Raw genomic sequence first — 14,470 nt, 5'->3', positions numbered from 1 at the left:
GTGTGACTGGTGATAGAAGCAAGGTCCGATGCTGTAAAGAGCAATATTGCATAGGAACCTGGAACGTTAGGTCCGTGAATCAAGGCAAATTGGAAGTGGTCAAACAGGAGATGGCAAGAGTGAATGTCGACATTCTAGGAATCAGCGAACTAAAATGGACTGGAATGGGTGAATTTAACTCAGATGACCATTATATCTACTACTGTGGGCAGGAATCCCTTAGAAGAAATGGAGTAGCTATCATGGTCAACAAAAGAGTTTGAAATGCAGTACTTGGATGCAATCTCAAAAATGACAGAATGATCTGTTTGTTTCCAAGGCAAACCATTCAATATCACAGTAATCCAAGTCTATGCCCTAACCAGTAATGCTGAAGAAGCTGAAGTTGAACGGTTCTATGAAGACCTACAAGACCTTTTAGAACTAACACCCAAAAACAATGTCCTTTTCATTATAGGGGACTGGAATGCAAAAGTAGGAAGTCAAGAACACCTGGGATAACAGGCAAATTTGGCCTTGGAATACAGAATGAAGTAGGGCAAAGGCTAATGGACTCTACACATGGAAATCACCAGATAGTCAATATCAAAATCAGATTGATTATATTCTTTGCAGCCAAAGATGGAGAAGCTCTATACAGTCAGCAAAAACAAGACCAGGAGCTGACTGTGGCTCAGATCATGAACTCCTTATTAACAAATTCAGACTTAAATTAAAGAAAGTAGGGAAAACCCCTAGACCATTCAGGTATGACCTAAATCAAACCCCTTATGATTATACAGTGGAAGTGAGAAATAGATTTAAGGGACTAGATCTGATAGATAGAGTGCCTGATGAACTATGAATGGAGGTTTGTGACATTATACAGGAGACAGGGATCAAGACCATCCCCATGGAAAAGAAATGCTAAAAAGCAAAATGGCTGTCTGGGGAGGCCTTACAAATAGCTGTGAAAAGAAGAGAAGCCAAAGCAAAGAGGAAAAAGAAAGATATAAGCATCTGAATGCAGAGTTCCAAAGAATAGCAAGAAGAGATAAGAAAGCCTTCCTCAGCGATCAATGCAAAGAAATAGAGGAAAACAACAGAATGGGAATGTCTAGAGATCTCTTCAAGAAAATTAGAGATACTATGGGAACATTTCATGCAAAGATGGGCTCGATAAAGGACAGAAATTGTATGGATCTAACAGAAGCAGAAGATATTTAGAAGAGGTGGCAAGAATACACAGAAGAACTGTACAAAAAAACATCTTCTTGACCAAGATAATCACGATGGTCTGATCACTCACCTACAGCCAGACATCCTGGAATGTGAAGTTCAAGTGGGCCTTAGAAAGCATCACTATGAACAAAACTAGTGGAGGTGATGGAATTCCAATTGAGCTATTTCAAATCCTGAAAGATGATGCTGTGAAAGTGCTGCACTCAATATGCCAGCAAATTTGGAAAACTCAGCAGTGACCACAGGACTGGAAAAGGTCAGTTTTCATTCCGATCCCAAAGAAAGGCAATGCCAAAGAATGCTCAAACTACCACACAATTGCATTCATCTCACACGCTAATAAAGTAATCCTCAAAATTCTCCAAGCCAGGCTTCAGCAATACGTGAACTGTGAACTTCCTGATGTTCAAGCTCGTTTTAGAAAAGGCAGAGGAAACAGAGACCAAATTGCCAACATCTGCTGGATCATCAAAAAAGCAAGAGAGTTCCAGAAAAACACCTATTTCTGCTTTATTGACTATGCCAAAGCCTTTGACTGTGTGGATCACAATAAACTGTGGAAAATTCTTTAAGAAATGGGAATACCAGACCACCTGATCTGCCTCTTGAGAAATCTGTATGCAGGTCAGGAAGCAACAGTTAGAACTGGACATGGAACAACAGACTGGTTCCAAATAGGAAAAGGAGTATGTCAAGGCTGTATATTGTCACCCTACTTATTTAACTTACATGCAGAGTACTTATATCATTAGAAATGCTGGGCTGGAAGAAGCACAAGCTGGAATCATGATAGCCAGGTGAAATATCAATAACCTCAGATATGCAGATGACACCACCCTTATGGCAGAAAGTGAAGAGGAACTAAAGAGCCTCTTGATGAGAGTGAAAAGAGGAGAGTGAAAAAGTTGGCTTAAAGCTCAACATTCATAAAATGAAGATCATGGTATCTGGTCCCATCACTTCATGGGAAATAGATGGGGAAACAGTGGAAACAGTGTCAGACTTTATTTTTCTGTGATCCAAAATCACTGCAGATGGTGACTGCAGCCATGAAATTAAAAGATGCTTAATCCTTGGAAGAAAAGTTATGACCAACCTAGATAGCACATTGAAAAGCAGAGACATTACTTTGCCAACAATGGTCCGTCTAGTCAAGGCTATGGTTTTTCCAGTGGTCATGTATGGATGTGAGAGTTGAACTGTGAAGAAAGCTGAGAGCCAAAGAATTGATGCTTTTGAACTATGGTGTTGGAGAAGACTCTTGTGAGTCCCTTGGACTGTAAGGAGATCCCACCAGTCCATCTGAAGGAGATCAGCCCTTGGGGTTCTTTGGAAGGAATGATACTAAAGCTGAAACTCCAGTACTTTGGCCACCTCATGTGAATAGCTGACTCTGATGCTGGGAGGGATTCGGGGCAGGAGGAAAGGGGGATGACAGAGGATGAGATGCCTGGATGGCATCACCGACTCAATGGACGTGAGTTTGAGTGAATTCCGTGAGTTGGTGATGGACAGGGAGGCCTGGCTTGCTGCAATTCATGGGGTCGCAAAGAGTCAGAGATGCCTGAGTGACTGAACTGAACTGAAGTGAAATACATTTCAGTCTGGAAATAGATAAGATAATCTAAGAAGAAAGTTTGCAGAGGAGAAAAGAAGAAGCCTTATGTAAATATAAAGAGTATCTACGGAAGAAGCAAGGGCATAGTATCACTAGTATTATTTTATGGTAACTATGACTAACAAATGCTGCTGAAAATTTATGTAAAATGAGACAAAATAGAGGTAACATCTAGGAAATGGATATTTTCCTCACTCAAATCCTCACTCCAGCTTCTGAGTGTTGCTGATTGACAACTTTCAATTGTCAGCCTTCTTTAGACAACTGAGGAAATCACACATTCTTCCTGAGTAAGCCTAAAATCAATTATTGGCTATTTGGGTTATAAATACATTTCTGACCCTTTCCCCAATTAGAGATAAATAATAAAGGTCATCTCAGTTTCAAAATTCCTTGTTGTGCACCCAACCTAAAAATTTAACATCTAATCTATTTTTCATTATCCTCTCAAAGGAAGGCATTCCCAAATTAATTTCCTGTGTGTCAATTTCTATCTCAGTGACTGCTTTTCAGGTAACTGACCTGTAATAGTTGATGGTAGTGTGGGCAGAGAAAGTAGACATCAAGTTGGAATTTCAGAGTTTGGAAAGACCACTTCAACTGGCTGTAGTGGAACATAGATAGCCCCAGCATAAGATGGCAGGGCAATTGTTAAGAATTTTACCTAAGGGGAACTGGGATAGAATTTACTCTGTAAGAGATAATATACTAGCAGACACAATGCATTATTCACTTGAAAAATATAAGGGATTAGATTGATGACTTTTGAATTGGATGGCTTTTGCTAGCAGCACTTTCATGAACTTTTTGGATAAAGATAATGAAAGGCTAAAGGTAATTAATCAGTAATTAAAGCCTAAATGTGAAAGCCAAAAAGCCTCCTTGGCAGCATGTAAAGATACTGTACAGTTAGAGGGCAGAGAAAACTGAGGATCACATCCAGATTTAAGATTTTGTGTAGCAGAACTTCAATGAATGTTAATTTTTGACTGAGCAGGTCTACTGTGCAAGATCAGAACTCTGATTGAAAGGATATGCAGCCAAAGTCACTGAAAGGGAACATCTTGATTGGTGCACTAAACAGTTTGACCTGAATTTTCAGGTTTGTAGAAGTGGTAGTACAATTCTCTCTCTTAAGGACTAATAAGCATTCCTTTTCTTAAAATTGATGTTGAGGTCTCCACCCTGCCAGAAAACAACCCACTCCACCAGAGTTATCCCAAACTTCCCCATTACTAGCCATTAAATCAACAACCAGAATTAAGTTACTACTTAACCCATCAGGGAAATCTTGCTAATGGAGTACAGAGGTTGTAAATGCTAGGCTGGTACCAGAAGGAGTGAGAATGTATTCAGGTAGGAGACAGAAGATGTTAAATCAAAGGGGACAGAACATAAAGTTTGATAATGGATAATTTATCAATATGGGGAACACTTTTTCAGATACTTATTTTAGTACTCTACCAAAAACTACCCCCCGCTCTGCCAAATCCAAGCATGGTGCTAGGATAACTTCTACAAATTCGGGAAAAACTAGGAAAAACAAAAGGCTATGCAAAATGAACTAATGGAAATTCAATTAAAAAGTAGCTCCAGTTGTAGCTCCTGAGCTAATAGTTGTATCTTTACTAATATGCATTACCAGAATCTCAAATATGTGATTTGTGACCATTGTCTAATGAATGCATTGTATCAAAAAAGGGCATCAAAAATAGTTCACATACTGAAGAAATTGAAAATATTAACATGAAAATTTATATGGACCCCCATGTCACTGCAGCATTATTTACAATAGTCAAGATATAGAAACAATCTAAATGTCCACCAAAAGACAAATGGATAAAACATATGTGGTATACAATGTATATGTAACTGAATTCAAAATATCTCCCAAGTTGCTGATAATTTTCTAAATATTTTTTTGGATACAATTCTAACATATAAATATTAAGTTAAAAGATAAACTGTCAACATGTTGACTTTGAGACTAAATCAATTAAAAAAGACTATAGCATAATACTGGAGAAGGCAATGGCACACCATTCCAGTACTCTTGCCTGGCAAATCCCATGGACAGAGGAACCTGGTGGGCTGCAGTCCATGGGGTCTCTAAGAGTCGGACACGACTGAGTGACTTCACTTTCACTTTTTACTTTCCTGCAACGGAGAAGGAAATGGCAACCCACTCCAATGTTCTTGCCTGGAGAATCCCAGGGACGGGGGAGCCTGGTGGGCTGCCGTCTATGGGGTCTCACAGAGTCGGACACGACTGAAGCGACTTAGCAGCAGCAGCAGCAGCAGCATAGCATAATACATATTTCATGGTAACTAAGATGCTATCTATAACATTTGAACACCAACATTTGACTCACCTTTTATCTTAACTACATAAAAGGAAATTTATGAACACATAGACACACAAGGCAAATTAGATCATGTGTATCACAGGAATAGAAATTAATTCAATAATAAAAAGTCTGGTTCAGCTATTTACCAGTCTGGGAATTTACTTAAAAATACCTGGGACTTTGAAATTGCATCCAAATAATAATAGATAATAAACATCACATGTGTTCCTTATATGTGTATAAAGAACAAATGATATAAACAATACAAAGCATGAATGTCAAGTTTAGGGTAGGCATAGAAATGGTAACTTTATCCTATGTCCTATAGAGAGGTTTGGTTTTTTTTTTTTTTACTGATAGTTTAAAATTTTAAATAATAAAATTTGGCACAAGTTTTTTTTTCCTGTGTTTTCACCCTTGCATATACTTAGGAATAGTAAAACTCTGAAGTTAGATCAGAATAATTTATTTATGATGGTTTCAAAACTCATTTTTTTCTTCCAAGAGTACTATTTCCATTTAATAAATATGAAGTAAAAAAATAAATAAATTAAAGAAATAAGAAAAGCAGGCTTCAAAGTTCCATCTTAACTTTTCAGAGTCCATTTAACTCAGTGAAAAGTACATATGGTTACATATGTACTCATTTACATAAAAATCAAGTTAATGTGCTAGATATTGTATTAAGTTTTGTGAATTAATAGGCCAAGTACCTAAATGTTGCTCTCATGAAATTTAGCTTTTGATTGCTACAGTAGAAAATGAAACTAATCATAAAGTGGTAAATGTTAGGACTGAGGTAAGTGCAAGGACAATATTAGACTCTGAATTTCCACTTTTCTAACATCTGTACTTTAATTTCCCATTAAAAATCTCTCCTGTTGTGCTCTTTACTTTCCTTGTATTCTTCTCAAAGGCTCTTCTCCTATCATGGGTCCTCTCTGCTGCATCATAAATGCTATTTTTTTCTTTTATTACTACATTATTTCCAGTAGTATACATACATGATCTTAATTCACATACCCTCTGCTTCATCTGTCTCCTTTCCTTCAAGGCAAATGTAATGAAAAAATTGTCTTCACTAATAATCTAAATATGTTCTCACCATTATCACTCCCTAATCCATTCAAAGTGTCTTTCATTTCTAAGATTCCAGATTCCAGAGTATTCTTTTGTCGAGTTTAATAACCTCCTGCACATTCTTCTTAATGTGAGTGGCCTCTTGACAGCATTCAAGTATGTGAAAATTGGTTTAAAAGTACTTTAGGAACATTTTTCCATCTTGCTATGCAATTTTATTTATGATCACCTTCCTGCCTAATCTCTATTATCAAGCAACTCTGGCCTTCCTTCAAATTCTTAACAGCTAAGCTGTAGGGACATTTGCATGGGCAATTTCTTCTCTGTGGACTTTTCTTCTCTCTGAAATTCACATAGCTGAATTCTTTTTGTCATGTAGATCAAAATTAAAGGTCACATCATTTAGATTTTTTTTACCTGGTTAAAGCAAAAGAGCCACAGTTCATTTCTGTCAATTATTTCAATTTTTACATAGTTGTGTGGTTCTTAAAGGTTAATTATTTATATATTATTTGCATCTCATGTTAGAATATAAACTTTATGAAATCAAGAAACTTGCATGATATATTCACTACTATCATCCATAGCCAAGATACAAGGCAGTTAATTCATGATTAACTGACACTGGTTAAAATAACAAATGAATACATAAATAAAGAATAAGTAGATGTCTTTAATCTATTAAGGATCAAGAGAAGGTTTTCTGCTGCAAGAAATACTTGACTGAGCCTTGAGAATAAACAAATGTGTTCTTCCAGTACAGAAGAGAAGATAGGTTATTCCAGTTATAAAGATCCATATAGAGAAAGAACCAGAACATGATACAGATGGGATGAATATGATTTGGCAATTCCTTATATATAGTAGGTAATTTAGGTAAGTTTATTAATATCTCTGTGTACCAGTATTCTCATTAATAAAACATTCAGTTGAGTTCAGTCATGTCTGACTCATGTGAAGCCATGGACTGAAGCATGTCAGGCTTCTCCGTCCATTACCAAACTCTTGGAGTCTGCTCAATTTCATGTCCGTTGAGTTGGTGATGCCATCCAACCATCTCATCCTCTGTTTTCCTCTTCTCCTGCCTTCAGTCTTTCCCAAAATCAGTGTCTTTTCTAATGATTTAGTTTTTCCCATCAGGTGGCCAAAGTATTAGAGCTTCAGCTTCAGCACCAGTTCTTCCAATGAATATTCAGAATTGATTTCCTTTAGGATTGACTGGCTTGATCTCCTTGCAGTCCAAGAGACTTGTAAGAGTCTTCTCCACCATCACAGTTCAAAGCATCAATTCTTCCATGCTCGTGCTCAGCTTTCTTTATGGTTCAACTCTCACATAAATACATGACTACTGGAGAAACCATAGCTTTGACCATACAGACATTTGCCAGCAAAGTAATGTCTCTGCTTTTTAATATGCTGTCTAGGTTTGTCATAGTTTTTTGTGTTTTTTTTTTTCAAGGAGCGAGTGTCTTTTAATCTCATGGCTGCAGTCACCATATGCAGGGATTTACCCTCAAGATGGCGGAGTAGAAGGACGTGCACTCAGCTTTTCCTGCGAGAACACCCAAATTGCAACTTGCTGCTGAAAAACCGTCTACAGGAGGATTTTGGCTCCCACTTTAAAAAAAAAAAAAAAAAAAAAAACACATCCAAGAGCAAAGGAGAAGTCCCAACAAGATGGTAGGAGGGATGAATTCATGTTTAGAATCAAACCCCATAAATGCCAGAAATACTTGGAAGGCTCAAAAAAAAACTTTGCTCACACCAGGACTCGCAAGAGACTGAGCTAGACCTGCTTTTGTGTGTTTGAGTGCCCTCTGCAGAGCCACGGATCAGCAGTGGCCTGACAGGGGAATAGAGACTCTGGCTGCAGCAGACCTGGGAGGCACAGCATGTGGTAAAAGCCCTCTTGGAGAAGGTTACCATTAGCCCCATTGTAGAGCCACTGAGCAGATGACCCACAAACTGGAGAACAATTATACCAAAATAAAACATGAATTACCTTATAAGATTGTTTTGCTGAATTAGAGGGTAAAAATAAACACCTAATTCAGCCCAGTGTATAACAATTCCTGTTTTTCAGATATACAAACTATTGCCCATTCTTTCCCACTGTTCTTTAACAATGCATTAGATATTTAAGTAACAAATTATCATACATTTAGCATCTTAAAACAACATGTATCTATTATCTCATAGTTTCACTGAGTCATGGCTTAATTGAGTCCTATGCAAGGTTAGAATCAAGATGTTGAGAAGAGCTCAATTAGCATCTGGAAACTCAACTGGCAAAGCATCTACTATCAAGCTGACTGAAGTGGTTGGCAAAGTTAATTTTCTGGTGGCTGTCTGACTGAAGGCCCTGGCTTCTTGCTAGCTATCAGGCCATTCTCAGTCTCTAGAGACCACACTTACTTCCTTGGCATGTGGATCTCTACACACACCTTCTCACAACATGGCCTCTTCAAAGACAGAAAGAGAGTCTTCTAGGATGAAATTTTATAAAATATAATATTAGGATTTATATGTCCCATCACATTTACCGAGATTTGTTGATAAGAAGCAGTTCATAGATCCCCTTCACACTAAAAGGGAAGGTATTATCCAGGAATATTAACACCAGGAAGAGGATTATGGAGGTCTCCTCAAAACCTCTCCATTACAAAGCATGATAACAATCTCAGATCCCCAAACTAAATTATGAATGAATCCTACCTTCTTTATTTCTCTCTTCTTAAAAAGAAAATCCAATAGATCAGTAAATTTGCCCAATTTTCAAATATTTTAAGTTTCTTCCAAAGATATTATTTCCCAGGCTATTTTTTGATACCTTGGCACAAACTCTTATACTAGAAACTACAACCTGTTAGACAAACTACTGCTTTTCCCCATTGTCCTGACCCTTCTTCATTTCATGGCAAATAGTTGTTTTTTTTTAATTTTATTTTTTAATTGAAGGATATTTGCTTTACAGAATTTTGTTGTTTTCTGTCAAACCTCAATATGAATCAGCCATAGGTATGTATAAATACCCTTTTAATACAAAGAACTATAATGTACAGTCTTTGATTTTTTAAGGGTAAAATCATCACCCCTCCTCCAATATTCTTATGGTTTATTTCACTTCGTATTAACCACACATTTCAATCTCTTGATGTTTTCCACATTATAGCCTTCCAAAGTGCTCTACTGGGCCAGGGATTCAATCTTTAAAAATTATTCTGCTTTTAGAAGACATGTATCATAAAGCCTGTCTATTATCTGGTTTGAATCCTTTAACCTATCACACATAAAACAGGAATCTTGGGGTTTAGTAATGAATTTGTCTGAGTGACATGTTCCTCTTTGCTAGTTACTTTCTTGTCCAGCATGACTGAGGATTATCTCTTCTACCTCTTTGAATGTGAACTTTTTCAATTCTAATTCCTCTCAGTCTTACTCAGAAGAAAACAGCCTGTTATTCTACAAAGAATTTCCTTAGTTTGCTAGGGAGGTTTACTTACTTATATTTTTACTTTCTTTTCATAATTACAAGTGGCACTAACTGTACAATATAAAATAAGCACACTGAAGTCAGAAAGAAGAAAAGAAATGTGCAACAAACAACATAGTTTTCTATAAAATCTGCTTTACTTAGTAAGTAGACATTGAGTATGGAGAGAAACTGTGGCTTTGGGAAAGGGGCAAGACATCTGTAGAGATTCAGGTCATGATGGCTATTTCATAAAATATTACTCTTGAATTTATCTGTGGTGCCACCAATTAAACTCATCTTTTTATGATAGCTTTCCATTATAAACTTTTTTAAAAGGGGGTCAATCAACATATTGTCACAAAAGACAGGGAAACAGGATGACAGACTAGAGAAAAATAGCACAGACACAGTTAGGAGAAAATATTTAAAAATTGTTGTTCCTTATTTGGAACTAGCTGGGTATCCTTTGGAATAAAAGCATGGATTATTTAACCTTTTAAGATACTTTAAGCTCTTTTGTATTATTAATCCAGTTATATAAACAGAACCTTTTAAGGAAAAGAAATGTACTCAAGAGATTAGGAAGGGAGACTGCTAACAGTTACCCAATTGTATTCTTGGATTTTTTGGTTAAGTCATATATTTTCCACTTAACAGTTTTTCATTCTTTAAGCACCAATAACATAGGACCTTGTATAGTAATTTGAAACTTTGGGATCCTTTGAGAACTTGTATTAATTCCTGACCAATACCATGAAAGCACTAAATCAATGATAACATCACCTTTACTCCACTGACTATTTATTTAGGACTAGGTTGATTGAGGGGGGCATGGCAAGCTACTCCAGTATTCTTGCCTGGAGAATCTCCATGGGGTTGCGAAGAGTCCGACATGACTAAAGCGACTTAGCATGTATGCAGGTTGTTTCAACTGTGTTTGTTTGTTTTTTTTTTTTTTTGAGTAGTCAGTGAGCCGCTTTTCTCTGTAAGCCTAACTTCAGATCAGATCAGATCAGATCAGATCAGTCGCTCAGTCGTGTCCGACTCTTTGCGACCCCATGAATCGCAGCATGCCAGGCCTCCCTGTCCATCACCAACTCCCGGAGTTCAGTCAGACTCACGTCCATCGAGTCAGTGATGCCATCCAGCCATCTCATCCTCTGTCATCCCCTTCTCTTCTTGCCCCCAATCCCTCCCAGCATCAGGGTCTTTTCCAATGAGTCAACTCTTCGCATGAGGTGGCCAAAGTACTGGAGTTTCAGCTTTAGCATCATTCCTTCCAAAGAAATCCTAGGGCTGATCTCCTTCAGAATGGACTGGTGGGATCTCCTTGCAGTCCAAGGGACTCTCAAGAGTCTTCTCCAACACCACAGTTCAAAAGCATCAATTCTTCGGCGCTCAGCCTTCTTCACAGTCCAACTCTCACATCCATACATGACCACAGGAAAAACCATAGCCTTGACTAGACAAACCTTTGTTGGCAAAGTAATGTCTCTGCTTTTGAATATGCTATCTAGGTTGGTCATAACTTTCCTTCCAAGGAGTAAGTGTCTTTTAATTTCATGGCTGCTGTCACCATCTGCAGTGATTTTGGAGCCCAGAAAATTAAGTCTGACACTGTTTTCACTGTTTCCCCATCTATTTCCCATGAAGTGATGGGACCAGAGGCCATGATCTTCATTTTCTGAATATTGAGCTTTAAGCCAACTTTTTCACTCTCCACTTTCACTTTCATCAAGAGGCTTTTGAGCTCCTCTTCATTTTCTGCCATGAGGGTGGTGTCATCTGCATATCTGAGGTTATTGATATTTCTCCAAGCAATCTTGATTCCAGTTTGTGTTTCTTCCAGTCCAGCATTTCTCATGATGTACTCTGCATATAAGTTAAATAAGCAGGGTGACAATATACAGCCTTGACGAACTCCTTTTCCTATTTGGAACCAGTCTGTTGTTCCATGTCCAGTTCTAACTGTTGCTTCCTGACTTGCATACAAATTTCTCAAGAGGCAGATCAGGTGGTCTGGTATTCCCATCTCTTTCAGAATTTTCCACAGTTTATTGTGATCCACACAGTCAAAGGCTTTGGCATAGTCAATAAAGCAGAAATAGATGCTTTTCTGGAACTCTCTTGCTTTTTCCATGATCCAGCGGATGTTGGCAAAGTGATCTCTGGTTCCTCTGCCTTTTCTAAAACCAGCTTGAACCATTCTGAAGACTAACTTCAGGATTATATTAATAACTTATCATAAAGTTAGCACATAAGTAGACTGTTCTCATGGAATTATGAAATCAATCCATCAATATTTACCACTTTGGGATATAAAACCATATATATGAAGACAGTGAGAAGATAAAAGAATTAGTTTGAGGAGTAGAGATAGAAATTTGATTTAGACAAAATGTAAATTGTAGTATCATCCAAGGGGTTTTATATATGAAATTTGAAGAGTGTTAGCTTTAGATATGTATATTTAGACATATAAAACATGATAATATTATTTTAAATGTTAGATGCTATATAAGGAATTCTATATAAGGACTTTGAATACCACAGAAAGATAAACGAAAATATAAATTAACCTTGCTACTGTTTAATCACTAAGTCATGTCGGACTCTTCTGTGACCCCATGGACTGTAGCCCACCAGGTTCCTCTGTCCATGGGATTTTCCAAGCAAGAATACTGGAGTGGGTTGTCATTTCAGACTATGGTGTCCTCTAGCCATGGAATGTTTTTTTCCACATTTTTATTATGGTGCAACCTTGCACTGATAGTGATTAAGATAGTAATTAAACAAGACTGACATATTTTCTTCAAGTAAAAATCACTTGCAAAATTTTACAGAAAAATAGAGCATGTAAATTGATATTTCATATATGTTACATCCAGGAACATATTATGATATCCCATTTATACATTCAATTAAATAAATAACTTGGGCTAAACTTTTCTGAAAATTTATCCCTAATATTTTAAACCTCTTTCTCTTAAAAAAATATTTTCTCTATAGTTGATAGAATCAATATTCATTATAATTCCTAGCCAATTGTTTCTATTAGAATAGAAAGCCATTACTTTTGTTCATGTCTGTGGTATGTTGTCTTCAGCAACTTTGATAGTGTTTTAACAATTTTATCTACAATCTGGTATATTTACACCTACAAATGCATAACCTAAAAGCGATGACTTTTTTCCTTACTTTTTAATAAGAATGGATGCTAATATTCTTATACTAATATACTATATTCACCTCTATTATTTTATATTTTTTCCCAGGAACTCAAATCTGACCTTCTCTCTATGTATTACTTGTTTAAAATATTGTATATTAAGATGAGAACTCAGGAAAGATCAGAATTTGTATACTAAATTTTGGTTTTATACACACTAGTTTAAAACACTGATATAGTGTTGCTTAAGAGTGGGAATGGAGAAGGCAATGGCAACCCACCCCAGTACTCTGGCCTGGAAAATCCAATGGACGGAGGAGCCTGGTAGGCTGCAGTCCATGGGGTCGCTAAGAGTTGGGCACGACTGAGCAACTTCACTTTTACTTTTCACCTTCAGGCTTTGGAGAAGGAAATGGCAACCCACTCCAGTGTTCTTGCCTGGAGAATCCCAGGGACAGGAGAGCCTGGTAGGTTGCCGTCTATGGGGTCGCACAGAGTCAGACATGACTGAAGCAACTTAGCAGCAGCAGTAGCAGCAGCAACAGTGGGAAAAGAAGGTACTTGCATCTTATTCTTAAAAGTGAATAGATGCCTCAAATATTTCACTCTACTCATTAATTTCTAGTGGGTATTTATATTAACAATTTCATAAACAGTTGCTTAAGTAGACGGGACATGTTTTGATATTGCCATTTTATAGATATGATAACTGAATTCAGACAAGGTAACTAACATGCTTGAGACATGTAGGTACCAAATACCTGAAAGCTGGGGTGAAAAGGCAGGTCATCTGATTTTTTTCAGAAGTGATCTTCTACATCATATTTGAAAATTAGTGCCTTTCATCAGGTCAGGGGCCAAAGCTTCTGAATCAAAGGTCTAATATTTGTATTCTCTTTGATTTCAGCACATTTTTAGTGTCTTGTACATGGACCAAGAACCTGAAGGGCTGCAGTCCATGGAATCACAAAAGAGTTAGACACAACTTAGCAACTAAAACAACTTATGGCTTCAACTGTAGTGTGAAATGTTTTTGCCAAATATTTAGAATTCTTTGAATCATGCAGCCCAAGTCTGATCATTTTGTTAATATGCTCTATATAGCTATTACACATAGAGAAAATTTCTCAATGGTGTACTGGTTTTAGTATACAAGGACACTGTACTGTAAAATAATTACTTTAATGAGGTGTGTTTTTTTGCCAAATGTGAGCATAGCTAGGAATGAAGGGACAGCTACTGTTAGAATATGCTTCAACTGCAGAGGACAGGAGGCAGGGTGTCTCTGTGCTGGGTTGGACAAAACTATAATGTTTGGTAACAGTTACTAGAATGGCTGGAATTTTAAAGTAACTTGTGCAAGAATCAGGAAGCATGCTATGTTGAAAGGAAAATGATCATTTACCGTTTAGTAGAATTTCCATTTCTGGAAAATCATTCTCTATAATGTTCATTGATAGCACTGAACAGTGTGTCAGAGACAACTTCTGGAGCCCTTGAGATGGATGAGGAGGAAGCTATACCCTTGCCCTCCAAGCTTTTTAAAGAATTTGCATTTT

Source organism: Bos mutus, chromosome 1 (assembly GCF_027580195.1).
Source record: "Bos mutus isolate GX-2022 chromosome 1, NWIPB_WYAK_1.1, whole genome shotgun sequence".
NCBI lineage: Eukaryota > Metazoa > Chordata > Mammalia > Artiodactyla > Bovidae > Bos > Bos mutus.
This window is presented reverse-complemented; position numbering follows the sequence as displayed.